This window comes from Bos mutus, chromosome 7, assembly GCF_027580195.1.
Source record: "Bos mutus isolate GX-2022 chromosome 7, NWIPB_WYAK_1.1, whole genome shotgun sequence".
Classification (NCBI taxonomy): domain Eukaryota; kingdom Metazoa; phylum Chordata; class Mammalia; order Artiodactyla; family Bovidae; genus Bos; species Bos mutus.
In genome coordinates this window covers 17501658-17518479 of record NC_091623.1, presented here as the reverse complement: position 1 = coordinate 17518479, position 16822 = coordinate 17501658, and positions in this window count along the sequence as shown.

The window sequence follows — 16822 nt, the reverse complement described above, 5'->3', positions numbered from 1 at the left end:
TTAGTACTCTTGCCTGGAAAATCCCATGGACGGAGGAGCCTGGAAGGCTGCTGAGGGTCAGACACGACTGAGCGACTTCACTTTCACTTTTCACTTTCCTGCATTGGAGAAGGAAATGGCAACCCACTCCAGTGTTCTTGCCTGGAGAATCCCAGGGACGGGGAAGTCTGGTGGGCTGCCGTCTATGGGATCACACAGAGTTGGACACGACTGAAGTGACTTAGCAGCAGCAGCAGCAGCAGCAGCACTCAGATAATAGAGGAAGGCGCAAGTGGCCATAGTTCATAACCTGGTGGAGTTCTACAACAATTGTTCTCTAATGTCTTTCATTAGAGTTCTTAGTGAAGAGCCATTTCAAACAGTTGGCTCCTTACATTCATCCACCCTGGAGTGAGGCCAAAGGGAAGAGGGTGGAAATCCACTATTCTAGCTACTAAATTGCCCTTTTCTTATCACGGTTTTGTTTATAGGGCCGAAGTTTTAGTTGATAAAGAGTTCTGAGAACCACAAATTTTATCTAAAAAAATTCCCTCTCAAAACCCAGAAACATGTCTTTTTAAAATCTGTCCTGTTCTGTCCTATTAGGGCATGATGGATCCACCAGCATACAAATATTTTCTATAACTTTGTGCCTTAAAAGATTCTCCCTTGATTCAGTATTTCAGTGTTGTTACTGTTTTGTTTCTCTGTGTCAGTCTGTAAGCTCTTCAAATTCATTGGCTTTAGATAGTATATCTACTTTGTTATCTTTTATTTGCTCCATCTCATTCCATTCCAGTTCCATCTCTACCACTCTACTGAATCTTGTCAACTTTACTGGTGTTCTACATTTTGACAACTCCTCTGTTCATTTTTCTCTTGTCACTTATCATCTTATTTGAAAGTAGTGCAAGATCTATTTGACCATTTCCTTTGTTCCAACTTCTTTTTTTTGTCTTAAAAATACTGTTTCTGGCTATTGAGTTAAGAATGATCAGGAGGGGGCCAAGAATGGATTTTAGGAGATCTATGGGAAGGTTGTTGGTGATATAAATTTGATGACAGAAATAGTAGATTGGATTCAGGTATTCACAATGGTGATAAATATAAATGAATATGAAAATGATACGAGGTAAAACTGGAAGTTCTTGGGGACTGATGGACTTTAGTTCAGTTTTGAACATGCTGATATTCCTGAGGAGCTCCTGAGACATTCAAATAGAGATACTGAGTAGACATTGCCCATAGTGGGATATGCACCTCAGAGGAGAATTCTGAGATAGAACTACTTTAGAGCATCATCAATTTAGAATTGATTTGAGGCAATGGACTTAGATACGATCACTTAAGGTCAGAAGGGTAAATTGAAAGAGAGGCCTTAGGAAGAAACCTACTATAGCCTATAATGTATTTTGCTTCTTTATTCACTTAAAAGAATGGCTATAGAGTAAGTCTGGATATATAGGAAGTGACAAGATAATAACTCTTGGAGTTGTTCTTTTTATTCTTTATCCCATGTGATACATTTTTCTTTCAGATTGTGATGAGACTTAATGTAGTTGAAGGCACACAAGCCGTAGATTTTGTCACACCTGTCACTCTACTTTTAATAATACATTTCAGCAATAGCAAAGTCTTGCATGATGTATAAAGTCAATATTAAGTATAATAATGCTGTATTTGATTATGATGATGAAGTTTGACATAAATATCTTTCTTCTATCTTAAAAGAAAAGTTTTGCTACAGCTATGAAATTCATTTAGTGCTTTGCTCTTGTCTGGGAATATCACATTCATTCTTACCCCTTAGCTGCTTTTGAAATGCTTTAATGTTTGAGGTTGCAGTAAATAATAGTGTTTCTTTATACTCTAAACAAATGGAATTTAAAAAAATGTTTTAGTAAACATATAAATCCACAGTAGAAAACTAAATAACAAGATGTATACCATACTTGCATTGGGAAAAATGAATATATACGTATAGAAAGTATGCTAGCATTTAGAATCAGAAAATGAAAAACATTCATTTGCCATAAAGGTTCTTAGATGAATGGCATCTTCCTAATGTGTAATAGTACTAATTTATGTGGATATTAGTCCACATAATTTCATTGAAATATTTTTTACATGTGGAGAAAAGAAGTGCGAAAACAAAGGAAATAAACCAGAATCATTTTAGTACCCTTAAATGTAACAAACTACTTAATTACTCGGAAAATATTCTTTTGCTTGAGTATCATCTTTTACTGACATACATCAGTCATTTTTGTGAACAAAAAGGAAAGTGATTCAAGGATGGATTTAAGTTCTTGATATATATGTGGAAAGAATGGAAAGAGTTTATATTAATCTTTTGTAGTTAATTTATATTTTCAAAAGATATTTGATAACCATATTTTCCAATTTAGTATTTTGAGAAAATGATAAATAAACTACAAAGTAATTGATGATAAAATACCTTTCCTTTGGAATTCATTGTAGAAAAGTTCAAAGCACAATAAGGCACGTTTTTCATTTGTGGTAGATATAATCCGGGTAAAGAATTTTTCTGGATATATAAACATATATTGGAAAATCTGTTTTTCAAAAATGTTTCCAGAAAATCATTTAATTACACAGTGTAAATAAATCTATATTAAGCTGCTGCTGCTGCTGCCAAGTTGCTTCAGTCGTTTCCAACTCTGTGCAACCCCATAGACGGCAGCCCACCAGGCTCCCCCGTCCCTGGGATTCTCTAGGCAAGAACACTGGAGTGGGTTGCCATTTCCTTCTTCAATGCAGGAAAGTGAAAAGTGAAAGTGAAGTTGCTCAGCCGTGTCCGACTCCTAGTGACCCCATGGACTGCCGCCTACCAGGCTCCTCCTTCCATGGGATTTTCCAGGCAAAAATATTGGAGTGGGGTGCCATATTAAGCTGATATCAGTATATTCAGTATGTATAAACTTCAAAATATCTGAAACATCCCTTATTTCCTATTATTAATAAAACACTTGTGGACCAATTTTAAATTTTTTTAAATCATAAAGTACACATACTATTCTCTTTGCAAATGATGATACCTGTTTTCTTACATTTCTCCTTCTAATGACTTAAACTGATCAGGTTATCTTGAATGCATAATACATGGGTGTGTGCTTAGTTGTGTCCATTCTGTGCAGCCCCATGGACTGCAGCCCACCAGGCTCCTCCGTCCATGGGATTTTCTAGGCAAGAAACTGGAGTGGGTTGCCATGCTCTCCTCCAGATGATCTTCTGGACCCAGAGACTGAACCCTCATCTCTCGAATCTCCTGCATTGGCAGGCAAATTCTTTACCACTAGTGACACTTGGAAAGTCACAGTGAATGCATAATACTCAAGCTAAAACTACCACACTGAAAAATTTGTTACTTCAAGCAAAGAAATTTTAACTCAGTGACCCTAGAACCACCCTGAACTGGACCGCAGCTCTTCCCTCTGTAATCCCAGGAAGGTGTTTAGGGCCCAGACTGTTGAGGAATGATTTTGCTGGCATTCTGAGGATGATTTTCCCACTGAAAACCCTAAATCTTCATCTTCTGGGCATGCTTTCTTCCTGGAAATGTATACTGTTACAGAAAATATGCATTCATCTCAGGTGTGTTAAGAAGCTAGGCTAAAAATCAAGTTGATTAGGTTTGTAAAATGGTATGTTTCTTTCCTTTTGGTTTGATCTGAGATTTATTTTCTCATTATTCTTGAGCTCTGAGAGATATCTGGTTGTAATAGAAAGTAACGTTGATACCTTAGTAGAAGGTATACTGCCCTTCAGGTCAGAACTAGACACACATGGTGATTTAGTTGAATTGAAGAGGAAACCATGGCATTTTTGCTCAGAAGTGACTACTTGAAATTAAAAAAAAGTGCCTGTCAGTCTGTTGCTGTATATCCTGTGTAGATTGCAATTTTGTTTAGCTCTGTAAACCTTACTTCCCACCACCATCCCAAGCATTCTTGTGCCCTCATTTCTCTTAGCATATACTTCACACCCTAGAGCCAGACATCCTGGAATGTGAAGTCAAGTGGGCCTTAGGAAGCATCAGTATGAACAAAGCTAGTGGAGGTGATGGAATTCCAGTTGAGCTATTTCAAATCCTGAAAGATGATGCTGTGAAAGTGCTGCACTCAATATGCCAGCAAATTTGGAAAACAGCAGGGCCCACAGGACTGGAAAAGGTCAGTTTTCATTCCAATCTCCAAGAAAGGCAATGCCAAAGAATGCTCAAACTACCACACAATTGCACTCAATCTCACACGCTAGTAAAGTAATGCTCAAGCTTCAGCAATATGTGAACCGTGAACTTTCAGATGTTCAAGCTGGTTTTAGAAAAGGCAGACGAACCAGAGATCAAATTGCCAACATCCACTGGATCATGGAAAAAGCAAGAGAATTCCAGAAAAAAAAAAAACAAAAACAAAAAAAACATCTATTTCTGCTTTATTGACTATGCCAAAGCCTTTGACTGTGTGAATCACAATAAACTGTGGAAAATTCTGAAAGAGATGGGCATAACAGACCACCTGACCTGCCTCTTGAGAAACCTATATGCAGGTCAGGAAGCAACCGTTAGAACTGGACATGGAACAACAGACTGGTTCCTAATAGGAAAAGGAGTATGTCAAGGCTGTATATTGTCACCCTGCTTATTTAACTTCTATGCAGAATACATCATGAGAAAGGCTGGGCTGGAAGAAGCACAAGCTGGAATCAAGATTGCTGGGAGAAATATTAATAACCTCAGATATGCAGATGACACCACCCTTATGGCAGAAAGTGAAGAAGAACTAAAGAGCCTCTTGATGAAAGTGAAAGAGGAGAGTGAAAAAGTTGGCTTAAAGCTCAACATTCAGAAAACTAAGATTATGGCATCCAGTCCCATCACTTCATGGCAAATAGATGGTGAAACAGTGGAAACAGTGGCTGACTTTATTTTTCTGGGCTCCAAAATCACTGCAGATGGTGACTGCAGCCATGAAATTAAAAGATGCTTACTCCTTGGAAAGAAAGTTATGACCAATCTAGACAGTGTATTAAAAAGCAGAAACATTACGTTGCCAACAAAGGTCCATCTAGTCAAGGCTATGGTTTTTCCAGTGGTCATGTATGGATGTGAGAGTTGGACTGTGAAGAAAGCTGAGCACCGAAGAATTGATGCGTTTGAACTGTGGTGTTGGAGCAGACTCTTGAGAATCCCTTGAACTGCAAGGAGATCCAACCAGTTCATTCTAAAGAAGATCAGCCCTGGGATTTCTTTGGAAGGACTGATGCTAAAGCTGAAACTCCAATACTTTGGCCACCTCATGCGAAGAGCTGACTCATTGGAAAAGACCCTGATGCTGGGAAAGATTGAGGGCAGGAGGAGAAGGGGATGACAGAGGATGAGATGGCTGGATGGCATCACCGACTCGATGGACAAAGGTTTGGGTGGACCTGGGAGTTGGTGATGGACAGGGAGGCCTGGCGTGCTGCGGTTCATGTGGTCACAAGGAGTTGGATACAACTGAGTGACTGAACTGAACTGAACTGATACTTCACACACAACTTATTCAACAAATTAAATAAGGTTATCTTATTTCATTGCATAATATTTTAGATGAGTTAGAAACAGGATATCCTGACTTCTATACTAGGAATTTAGAAATAGTGTTATATACTGACATTTAATATTTCAAAGAATTTCTGATTGAAGTAGTTTTTACTCTTAATTATGAATATTTCATAAAATTGAATGAAATTATAAACATGTAGTAACTATATGGACAACGCTATGTCTCCAGTTTTTCATTTATATCTTGGAAGAAATTCATGAATTTATCAATGGAATGTTCTAAATATGCAGGAAGCAGAGAGTGTAGCATAATGAGTAATGGATTAACAATGTCTTCTAGCATTTTTTTCCTCCTCTAGAAATTTCCTTTCAGTGTCTGTGCATTTTTCTAATTTGCGGTTTGCTTTTTCTTGTTAATTTTTAGATTCTTTATACATTTTATCTAACAATTCTTTGTTGCTGATATTAATAACACACATCTTCTCCCAGTTTGTATCTTTTGTTTTCAGTTTATTTTGAAATGATTGTAGTTTCACAGGTAGCTGCAAAAATAATATAGAGAAGTCCCATGTATCCTTCACCTAGTTTCCCAGAATATAACTACAGAACAATATCAAGACCAGGAAATTGACATTGGTACCAGGTGTGTATGGTTCTATGTCATTTACCTTTGATATGTCAGTTTGTATCCACTGCCACAGTCAAGAGAGGGAACTATTAACACAGACATCTCCATCATGCTATCCCTTTTATCCATAATCCCTAACTCCTGGCAACTATTAACCTGTTATCCAACCCTATAATTTTGTCATTTTGAGGAAGTATATAAGTGAAATCACACAGCATGTGGCTTTTGGGAACTAGCATTTGCAACTGAGCATAATTTTCTACATGGACCATTATGTCTCCCATTCCCATCTGCATGTCTTGTATTCTTGCTTTATGACATAAGCTTAAACCTTCAATATCATGTTTAGTAGCAATGGTGAGAGTGGATATCTCATCTTTTCTTGATCTTTGGGAATAAGTATTAAGTCTTTCATCATTATATATTATTTTGGCTGTAGGGTTTTTGTAGATATTCTTTATCAAGTTTAAGTTCCCTGTTTTATGAGAGTTTTTTTTTTTTTATGCATGGGTGTTTTAATTTTGTCAAATGAGTTTTCTGCAGCAATTGATTTCATCACAGGATTTTCTTCTTCAGATTGCTAATACAATGAATTACATTGTTTGATTTTCAAATACTGAACCAGTCTTACATCTTTGGAATAAATTTCATCTGGTCATGTTATATGATTCTATGCATATATTTTTGAACTCTATTAGCTAATATTTTGTTAAGGATTTCTATACCTATATTCATGAGAGATAATGGACTGTAGTTCTCTTTTAATTTTTTTTAGTATTCCCTTTGTCAAGCTTTTGTATCAAGATCATATTAACTTCACAAAAGCTAAGGGGTAGATTGTTGATTTGAAAATATCCTTTTTTTTCCTAATGCAAACATTTGATGCTATAAAATCCTCTCTGCTCTGCTTTAGCTGTGTGCCACAATTTTCATTTTTAATATATAAAATTAATTATTAGAGATAATGGCTAAATTTATCAATATATTTTAATCAATTCCGGTACTTCCTTAAGTTATTATATCTTTCTATCCAAAGATAGTATAAAATTAAATTTTAGAGTCATATTTATCCAAATACTTACTATCATGTAGATATAGGCAAAGAGTAATTTGGTAATGTAAGCAAATTGAAAACAGAGGAAATAACTCATAAACATGTATTTAAGTTCAAAAAAGTGGAAGTTGGATAATGGATAATTTCATCTGAAGAATTAGATAACAGTCTTTTCCTCTTTTACTTATATATGGTTACTTTAAAAATATCTTTAATGTCTTTATAGTGCATAATTTGGGAAACATGTAGTTTTATATCAGGACAGTTTTGTCATTCTATCACTTCAGCTGAAAATGTTGGGGAATGAACTTGATTATAATCATTGTTTCTAGAAAATTGTGCATCATTGACATTCAAATTGTAAGTAAAAAGTCGTTAGATTTATTGGGCCTTGTTCCTGCTTAACTGTCTTGTCAAGTCTGCACATCAACGATCTCAGATTAAAAGTCAGAAAAAGATTCAGGAATCAGTGAAAAAAAACAAAAGACCACAGATATAAAAAGAATGATGTTTTCAGAGTTAGTCCAACTCCTTCCTGACTTAGATAAGCAATTTTCTTTTATGTTCACAAACAGCAGGGCTTATATTGCTTTTGCACTTCTCCAAAATAATAGGCACCAGATTTTCATCTTTGCTAGTTTTTATTGTGCTGTGTTTATGCCAAAACAAGATAGGAAGCAAATAGTTCATTTAATTTAATTATATTTATGCTTAAAAAAAAAACTCAATTGTATGTTTAGATTCCACATCAGTTTCTTCCATTAAATTCAGAAAATATTTATCTACCTATTATATATAAAACTTTGACAGACATTGTCTGGGGTATAAAGACTAAATATTGTCCTCAAACCATTCTTGGTCATCTCTAATGATTCCAAGCATTCAGGAAAAAGGAAGTAAACCTGTCCTCTTGGTTGCTATATACAATTTAACCATTTTTAAGAAATTGCTAAAAGTCTGAAGAGGGCAATTAAGCTTCCATATTTTTTTTTCTAAATGGAAATCAGCTGAACTTTGGAACAAAATGATATTTTTCTGCTGCTGAGCTACTCAGTGAGAATGAAACAACAATTGCTTTTGGAATGATTGTTCATAAGATAATGTTTCTTTTATTCTTTTGATAGTAAACAGATGGTACTATGTGTAAACTTTGTTTCTTATAAATGTCAATTGAGCCTTAAGGCCAAATGTTTTCTCATGTATGAAACCAACTCTTATATAACATAAAGAAGATGTCTTTCACACTTCAGAATGCTGACTGATCTGTAAATACATGTATTTTATAATATCTTGGAATTATTAGTTATTTAACTTTGGCTCAAGCAGTATAAGAGCATTTATGCAGACTTTCTGTATGAGTCTATAAAAATAATAATGAACCATTACTGTTTAAGGTGGATGTCTTTCATTTTGTTTATTGAATCCTATCTTTGTTTGGGTAATACATAGCTGCAAAAAATTGCAATTTCCAAAATACACTACCTGTGTCAGTAAGGGAAATCAGAAGATTTGAAAAAGTAGGATTGATGTTCAACTTTTTGCTTAATATTCTCTCTAATACACAGTTATACTGAGTATGGAATATAATGTGAAGCTTGGTTTTTCCTATGGTACCAGAATATATTTTCTTTATAAGAAACTAATACACAGATCATTTAAATACCAGAATATTGAATACCCCAGTTCACAGATGAGAATCCCTACTTTTGTTTGACAAAATACCTTTATCTGTACCTGGTAGATCTCATTTTATTGTCATGACAACTCTGCTTTTTAAATTTTTCCATTGGAGTATAGTTGCTTTATGATACTAATATTATGTTAGTATCTGCTATGCAGCAAAGTGAATCAGTTATACATATACATATATCCCCTATTTTTTTGGATTTAGTTCCCATTTAGGTCACCACAAAACATTAAATAGAGTTCCCTATGCTATACAGTAGGTTCTCATTAGTTATCTACTTTATACATAGCAGTGTGTGTATGTTAATTCCAATATCCCAATTCATCCCACTCTCTCTTCCCTGCTTGGTATCCAGAACTTTGTTCTGTATAACTGTATCACTATTTCTGTTTTGCAAATAAGTTCATCTCTACCATTTTTCTAGATTCCACATGAAAGCAATATTATATGATATTTGTTTTTCTCTTGCTGACTTACTTCACTCTTTGACAACCCTCCTACACTGTTGGTGGGAATGTAAATTGGTACAGGCACTATGGAGAACAGTATGGAGGTTCCTAAGAAAACTAAAAATAGAGCTACCATATGATCCAGGAATCCCACTTCTAGGCATATACCTGGAGAAAACCATAATTCAAAAAGATACATGCACCCCAGTGCTCATTGCAGCAGTATTTACAATAGCCAGGACACGGAAGCAAGCTAAATGTCTATCAACAGAGGAATGGATAAAGATGTGGTACATATATACAATGGAATATTAATAAGCCATAAAAAGGAACAAAATTATCATGATGACCACACTCATGTGTGGTCATACACACTCACACATTCACAAAAATACAGAGCCCCTGATACTTTACTTACCTTAATGGATCTGTATGTGGAATTTCAAGTGGAAAATGTTTGAGAAAAGAAATTCTAAATAGAGGAAAATAGATGGATATATTCTCTGAATATTAAGATCATGTGAATAGTTTAATTAAGTTAATTATAACTCCAATATTTCCCATAACATCTGTGAAAGGGAGGAGACAATTACACTAGAACATTTTGTTGAAATGATGTCTTCGAAAATCATTCTAAAATATTTAGGTTCTAATCTATGAAGAGTAGGGGCATGTTGAAGATTAGACAGAATAGGCTAACCTGTTTAATCAGATTAGGCTACATACTCTTAACAAATTACCTCCAAAATTTCAGTGGCTTCACAAACAAAATTTTTCTCCCTGCTCATATCATAATTCAATGTGGGTAGGTGAGAAGCTCTGCTTCATACAGTCATTCACAGATCCAAGCTCTTCCACCAGCTGCTAGGGCCTCAGTGTCTTCCAATGAATTCTGTGCATCTAACTTAAGGTATAAGAAGGTTTGCAGGGCTGAGACTGAACGGGCATTTCTCTTCTGCCTTCATTATCTCCTAACTGATCTACATGGTCCCACCCAATCTCAGAGATTATGCATGACATAGTTTGGAAGAATTTTGGGATGGAAGAAGAGAGCATTTGGATATGGAGAGGCTAGTTAGAAGAGTAATTCAACGGTCCAGAGTAATCTAATGATTAGGATCTTGTTATAGAGAAGGCTAGGGCAAAACCCCACAACTTATATATCTCCACTCAGCATTTTGAGGTGACTGCATTTCTAATTCAGAGATATTGTTATGATATTGTTTAAAATGTGGCTTGTGAAAAAGATAAATTAAGGCATCCCTTGTATTTATCAGAATATATGTATTTATAGCCAGTTTCCTTATTGCCTCAGATGGTAAAGAATCTGCCTGCAATGTAGGAAACCTGGGGTTGATCCCTGGGAAGGGAAGATCCTCTGGAGAAGGAAATGGTTATCCATTCCAGTATTCTTGCCTGGAGAATTCCATGGACGGAGAACCTTGGTAGGCTACAGTCCATGGTTCTGCAAAATTGGACACAACTGAGTAACTAACACAACAGCATAACCAGTTTACCTGCATTAATCAGAAGTTAATGGCAGAGAAGAGACAAAGCTAAAAACATTAAGCGGTCACTTGGTTTTTAGTAATACTAAGAACCGTTTGTCAAGGCAGGGGGTTTGCATGTAGAAAATAAATAATAGACACACACCAAGCATAGGAATGGAAGAGAGGATCTCTAGCTGAGCACAGCAGTCCAATAGCTAGATGAATAATCTACTTTACCACAATTACATGTATTTGAAAGAGTAAAGACAATGAGCAAGGAGCAAGTTTTCTTATTCCTCAGTTGGGTAAGTAGCACCACAATGTGAACTCATTTGGCTACAAGCTCAGGAAGTTGTTTGGGTCAATTGCACCACTCACACCAGGTCCCATTCTCAGAAAAGGCTAAGAAACCCATGAAGAAGAGTTTATTTTTACTGCCCACACAACTAATTTTGACATCAGCTAATGGACTGTGTAGGTCACAATAAACTGTGGAAAATTCTGAAAGAGGTGGGAATACCAGACGATCTGACCTGTCTCTTGAGAAACCTATATGCAGGTTAGGAAGCAACAGTTAGAACTGGACATGAAACAACAGACTGGTTCCAAATAGCAAAAGGAGTACGTCAAGGCTGTATATTGTCACCCTGCTTATTTAACTTCTATGCAGAGTACATCATGAGAAACACTGGGCTGGAAGAAGCACAAGTTGGAATCAAGATTGCCGGGAGAAATATCAATAACCTCAGATATGCAGATGATACCACCCTTATGGCAGAAAGTGAAGAGGAACTCAAAAGCCTCTTGATGAAAGTGAAAGTGGAGAATGAAAAAGTTGGCTTAAAGCTCAACATTCAGAAAATGAAGATCATGGCATCTGGTCCCATCACTTCATGGGAAATAGTTGGGGAAACAGTGGAAACAGTGTCCGACTTTATTTTTTGGGGGCTCCAAAATCACTGTGGATGGTGACTCCTTGGAAGGAAAGTTATGACCAGCCTAGATAGCATATTCAAAAGCAGAGACATTACTTTGCCAACAAAGGTCCGTCTAGTCAAGGCTATGGTTTTTCCAGTGGTCATGTATGGATGTGAGAGTTGGACTGTGAAGAAAGCTGAGTGCCAAAGAATTGATGCTTTTGAACTGTTGTGTTGGAGAAGACTCTTGAGAGTCCCTTGGACTGCAAGGAGATCCAATCAGTCCAGTCTAAAGGAGATCAGTCCTGAGAGTTCTTTGGAAGGACTGATGCTAAAGCTAAAACTCCAATACTTTGGCCATCTGATGTGAAGATTTGACTCATTGGAAAAGACTCTGATGCTGGGAGGGATTAGGGGCAGGAGGAGAAGAGGACGACAGAGGATGAGATGGCTGGATGGTATCACCGACTCGATGGACGTGAGTCTGAGTGAACTCCAGGAGTTGATGATGGACAGGGAGGCCTGGTGTGCTGCAGTTCATGGGGTCCCAAAGAGTCGGACACGACTGAGTGACCGAACTGTACTGAACTGAATGTGGTAGACATGGGCTTCCCTGGTAGCTCACTGGTAAAGAATCAATCTGCAATGCAGGGAATGAGAGTTTGATCCATGGACCAGAAAGATTCCCTCGAGAAGGAAATGCAACCCACTCCAGAGTTCTTGCCTGGGAAATCTCATGGACAGAGAAGCCTGGTGGTCTATAGTCTGATGCTACTGCTGCTGCTGCTAAGTTGCTTCAGTCGTGTCCAACTCTATGAGACCCCATAGATGGCAGCCCACCAGGCTCTGCTGTCCCTGGGATTCTCCAGGCAAGAATACTGGAGTGGGTTGCCATTTCCTTCTCCAATGCATGAAAGTGAAAAGTGAAAGTGAAGTTGCTCAGCCGTGTCCGACTCTTAGCGACCCCATGGACTGCAGCCTACCAGGCTCTTCCATGCATGGGATTTTCCAGGCAAGACTACTGGAGTGGGGTGCCATTGCCTTCTGCAGGTCTACAGTCTATGGGGTTGCAAAAGAGTCGGACACGATTTAGCGACTAAACAAAATGTGGTCGACATAAATGTAATTATGTGAGGTCTTTCACTCTTGCTTTTTATCTGCACTTGAGAACTGGAGGTAGACAAAGACAATAGAATTGTCTGAGATTATTCACTTAATTATTCATTCCCTATGATTTGAACAGAAAGGACTACAAAAGGAAAGAACAGTTTAAAACAATTGTTAGGGGAGCTGAGGGAACAAATGTCAGGAAAGCTTCTATCAAAGAACTCAGTCTAACATATCAAAATGGATGGTCCTCAGTGTGCCTGGAGCAGCTTTACTGCTGTAGAAACTCTGGGAAGCTTTCACTCATTCTCTCAGTCTGTATTCGTGAAGTGGATGGTTTGCCAGAACTTGCCAGGAAGCTGCCATGAAACGCAGATGTGTTCATGCAACTGACTGTACTTGTCTCAACAAATCCAGATTCTCCAGCTCTCAAAATTTCATGACAGTACCTCTCACTGGAAAACTCTAACCTTCGATAGAACCAAATAGGGGATCCTGTGAAATGTGGACCTTGATTTCTTTTCTGAGCCACACAAGAGCTCTTGAAATGGGCTGGTAGAGATGTCAGGTTGAGCACAGGTGATCCAGCATTCTGGCTTTTCCGCCTACTGATTTCTAGCTGAGCTTCAGATATATGCTCTGAAGTTTCTCCTTTGCTTTGATAATCTAAAGATGCTTACTCTGGTTAACTGAGGAAACTATATAGCATTTCTCTAACTCACACATAAGAGAGGTTCTCTGCAGATGAGGAGAAATAGAGTGAAGTTGAGTTTTGGGAAATTCTAAGATAAGACTGAGAGTCAGATGAATGGGAAAAAATCTATATAGTAGTAACTAAAAGCCCGAGGTAGCAGAGTCACTTGGCTAAACCTTCGTTTTATGCTTGAGGTAGTACAGAAATCCAGGATGGTGTTTTTCCTCTAGTATTTATTAATCAATTTAACACATACTTGCTGAGTGCCTACAATGGCAAACATCACCAGGCAGGAATTATAAATGCAGTGGAGAACTTGCAAACATAGCTCCTGTATTTAAAGTGTGCTTAGTTTTGTGAGGAAGACAGAAAATATGCTAATTATGAAGAGAAAGTACAATTATTCTTTGCACAGACTTTGTTTTGTTTCTTATCTAGTAAGCTTCTGAGCTACTTTAGGGTGAGAATAATGGCTGCCCATTTGTCATGGCTATGGAAAGAACGTATTTTTATTCATCTTGACATTCTGGGCACCTACGGCACAATAGGTTCCTAACGATATGCTTCTTCTTCTGCTAGCACATCCCAGTCTTTATTATTACTATTATTATTATTATTACAACATCATTACTTTAGTTTCAGAGCCAATTTTCAACCTACAGTTATCTTAAGAAGTTTTTATTTTTAACAGCTTCTTAATAAAATATTTCCCATCTGATTTTATCAACTTCGTTCATAGGGCATAGTGCTTTGCATTTTTATAAGTCTAATGGGTCCTATTTGTTAATTTATTGGAATGATGTTTTATTTCCTTTTCACAAAATATTAAAACTTTTATATATTGTCTCCTCCTCTCCACCACTCAATATTGAGGACATCTGTATTTTATGTGGTTATATTCATGGTTCACATTATTATCTGAGGAGTCTATTGTTAATATAACACCACGAATGTGTATTTCAATTGACTTTCCTTTCCTGGCAGCAGCGCTAGAGTGACTCTAAGGAAACGACAAGCGGAAGAATAAAAATAAGGATGAGAGAGGGGAAGATAATTAAAATTTCCTCTGAAAAACATGACAAAAGACTATTCTTTTGGTAAGTTTAAACAAGCTAAAATAATTTATAGAAAATTATACACATTAAAATATACATTTATAGTCAATAATGGTGCTTAAGTACAGATAGTTCCTATATAGTGTTTTCATTCACTAGAATTGTTTTCACTAAGGGGAAATAAATATTCAACCTTTTCTTGTTCATGCTCATTTATGGCAATAGCCTGCTAAGTTTCTTCAGTCTTGTGCAACTCTATGCGACCCTAAGGACTGTAACCTTCCAGACTCCTCTGTCCATGGGATTGGGTTGCCATTTCCTTCTCCAGGGGATCTTCCCAACCCAGGGATTGAACCCGCATTTCTTAGGCTTCCTGCACTGGCAGTCAGGCTCATATCACTAGCGACTAGGAAGCTTGACAATTTCATTGTTGAATATCACAAACATTAGTTTTAAATTGTATCAGTATATATATTTATATGTACATGTAGTAATTATGTACAAGATGATGCTGTGAAAATGCTGCACTCAATATGCCAACAAATTTGGAAAACTCAGCAGTGGCCACAGGACTGGGAAAGGTCACTTTTCATTCCAATCCCAAAGAAAGGCAATGCCAAAGAATGCTCAAACTATCGCACAATTGCACTCATCTCACACGCTAGTAAAGTAATGCTCAAAATTCTCCAAGCCAGGCTTCAGCAATACGTGAACTGAGAACTTCCAGATATTTGAGCTGGTTTTAGAAAAGGCAGAGAAACCAGAGATCAAATTGCCAACATCCACTGGATGATCAAAAAAGCAAGAGAGTTCCAGAAAAACATCTATTTCTGCTTTATTGACTATGCCAAAGCATGGATCACAATAAACTGTGGAAAATTCTGAAAGAGATGGGAATACCAGACCACCTGACCTGCCTCTTGAGAAACCTATATGCAGCTCAGGAAGCAACAGTTAGAACTAGACATGGAACAACAGACTGGTTCCACAAAAGGAGTACATCAAGGCTGTATATTGTCACCCTGCTTATTTAACTTCTATGCAGAGTACATCACGAGAAACGCTGGGCTGGAAAAAGCACAAGCTGGAAGCAAGATTGCCGGGAGAAATATCAATAACCTCAGATATGCAGATGACACCACCCTTATGGCAGAAAGTGAAGAGGAACGAAAAAGCCTCTTGATGAAAGTGAAAGAGGAGAGTGAAAAAGTTGGGTTAAAACTCAACATTCAGAAAACAAAGATCATGGTCCCATCACTTCATGGGAAATAGATGGAGAAACAGTGGAAACAGTGTCAGCCTTTATTTTTTTGGGCTCCAAAATCACTACAGATGGTGACTGCAGCCATGAAATTAAAAGACGTTTACTCCTTAGAAGGAAAGTTATGACCAACCTAGATAGCATGTTGAAAAGCAGAGACATTACTTTGCCAACAAAGGTCCGTCTAGTCAAGGCTATGGTTTTTCCAGTGGTCATGTATGGATGTGAGAGTTGGACTGTGAAGAAGGCTGAGCGTCGAAGTATTGATGCTTTTTAACTGTGGTGTTGGAGAAGACTCTTGAGAGTCCCTTGGACTGCAAGGAGATCCAACCATTCCATTCTGAAAGAGATCAGCCCTGGGTGTTCTTTGGAAGGACTGATGCTAAAGCTGAAACTCCAGTACTTTGGCCACTCATGCGAAGAGCTGACTCATTGGAAAAGACTGATGCTGGGAGGGATTGGGGGCAGGAGGAGAAGGGGACGACAGAGGATGAGATGGCTGGATGGCATCACTGACTTGATGGACGTGAGTCTGAGTGAACTCTGGGAGTTGGTGACGGACAAGGATGCCTGGTGTGCTGCGATTCATGAGATTGAAAAGAGTCAGACACGACTGAGTGACTGAACTGAACTGAATTGAAATATATACTACACTATAGTTGTTATATAAAAGAGCCACAGTTGGCCATTGTGTAGTGGCCCTGGGTTGTTTATTTCCTCACTTCAGGTTGAGACATGGTGGTTCAAAAGCCTGTCAGTGCCAAACTTAGAATTTTAGGCATCCAATTATTTTTAAAGTAGCCCCTAAAGTAGATTTTTAGCTAATTAGAATCTGCCTGCTCTGCATACTTCACTGAGGAAACTTACCTCACTTCTGCTGGTCATTGATAAAATAGACATCAAGTTGCTATTGGAGAAGGGAATGGCAACCCACT